General features: G+C 38.8%; 1 non-coding gene across 1 annotated transcript; it reads left to right on the top strand.

The window, feature by feature from the left end:
- The first annotated feature begins 1,713 nt into the window (after positions 1-1,713).
- On the top strand, positions 1,714-1,787 carry TRNAN-GUU (transfer RNA asparagine (anticodon GUU)). The gene has a single exon. It is a non-coding gene; the product is annotated as a tRNA-Asn (tRNA).
- Positions 1,788-2,095: the final 308 nt, after the last annotated feature.

A 2,095-nucleotide genomic window follows, 5' to 3' on the forward strand; every position in this document is an offset into this window, starting at 1 on the left:
AAAAATTTAACAACTACAGAACTAGGCTTGAAGACTGAGTTTTCAAACTAACAATGGTAACTACATAGGCAAGTTTTTTGCATGCAGCGAGTTACTGTTCTTTTCTTAATTAGTTTTTTTTAATCAATTGCTTTCCAGTCTCCTTTTTTATAAAAGTTAAAATGTAGTACGAGGGCTGAAGTGAGAAAAAGAGATTGGAGGAAAAGATATTTACATGAATAGAACTGTTCCTAATATTATTTTAAGCAGGGGAGTAAGTATTGAATGAAGGGGGGTGGTGAAGTCCCAGTTACAGTCTGTTCTAACTGAATAGTCAGAAAAACAATAGCAGAGGGAAGGACACTCAGTTTGGAATTCCAAGAAGAAAAACCAGTGCCTGATAGTTCTAGCTAACATTAAAATATAAATGAACTTTTAACATCATAATGAGGGTAGCAGCATATAATGAAGTAAGTCTCATTAAACGTCCTTTATATGTGCTTCCTGTATTCTTTTTTCTTTTTTCAAATTTAGAATTTTCAAGTGCTCTTCTCAAGTTTGTTAAAAGCAGAGACATACAGCTTGGTGTGACGCTGTGACTTTACAGCTGTTTAATGCCCCTCCCCTCCCTGCTTTCAAGGAACTCACTAATTGGTTCCAAAACCTATTTAAGTTCTTATCAAGCAACAGGAACTCAAAATGCTGCTTGGACTAAGGCACTTCGAATACAACTTCTATTAATCGTGATATGAATTCTTTCTTGAGTGACTCAGAACAGAGCAATGCAGTAACTTAAAAATTCATATATAGAGGTGGAAAAAAATTGTTAGGTGGAAACTAGCAGTTCTTTGAGGAAGGAATAGGAAAAAAAGAGTTTCGCACAAGAGTACCTTAAAAGGTATCAGGAAATACATGACCATTAAGATTTGTATATAGAATATTTATAGGGATATAACATGTTTGCCAGAAGTGTGTCTGTGCTAGGGATTTAGTCATAAATCATGCCTTTTCTTCTTTAACTTCTCTTTCCTCAAGTTGGGTTATAAATAATCCTGTGAAATGTGCGTTTAAGTGGCATGGCTCAAATGTGGGTGCAAAGGCTAATAATTCCAGGGAGAATCAAGGGCGGATTTAGCAATGAACTGCAGTGCCCAAAAAAGTTACCGTGAAAAAAGGGGGCTTTTTCCTAATGCCCTTTTCCAATAATGAAATGTTAGTTACAAGTAATTGTACTATAGGTTATTACAAAACAAACAAATAAAAATTGCATATATGTATTTAATAATAACTGAAATAAAAATAAAGAAGACAAATACCATTTCAATGACCTTGCGAATGCTATACAAGTAAATCATGAAGAAAAGCAAGCAAAGCACTAGACAAAATGTTTGAAACAAAAGGAAAGTTTCTCAAGTCATAAGATTAAAATTTTTATTTTTCTATATAAAATGAGACATTATAAATAGTTATCTTTCTGAAATAGAACGTTCCAAACGGGAGTAAGAAAACAAAAACACAGTATTTTAATACACGTTGCAATCTGAAATTTTGCCTGACCTTGCGATATTTTATTATTTTTCCAATATGCTGTAAAGATGGAGAATAGAATTAAGAGGGTTAGAAACATTAAGGGGAAAATTCTGATTATGAAACAAGAAATACAGAGGAAAATAAGTCAGTCTGCCTTTATTATTCTTCATACAGGTTATGACTGGAAGGCCAGCCGGTGTGGAAGTCTCTGTGGCGCAATCGGTTAGCGCGTTCGGCTGTTAACCGAAAGGTTGGTGGTTCGAGCCCACCCAGGGACGTTTCTACCTTTTACCGGGTTACACCGGCTGAGGTGGATTTCAAGGGACCGGAGAAAAGAAAGCGTGGATTTCACTGCCGCTTGCCCGGCGGGCGGCTCTTCAACTTCTGTCGCGCTCGGGGTCCCCAGTCTCACCGCCTCCTTCTCCAGATGGCCAGGCTGGCTCTCACCCCACCCCACCCCCGTCCCCGGCAGCGCCGTGTGAGGGCCAGCCCCTTCAAAGCCTCTGTCTCCTCCCACTTCCACGATCTTGGTTCCCAAATACCGGCCACTCCGTGACCAAAGGCGCCCTCGTGCACCCCACCCTTT

This window comes from Saccopteryx bilineata, chromosome 5 (assembly GCF_036850765.1).
Source record: "Saccopteryx bilineata isolate mSacBil1 chromosome 5, mSacBil1_pri_phased_curated, whole genome shotgun sequence".
Classification (NCBI taxonomy): domain Eukaryota; kingdom Metazoa; phylum Chordata; class Mammalia; order Chiroptera; family Emballonuridae; genus Saccopteryx; species Saccopteryx bilineata.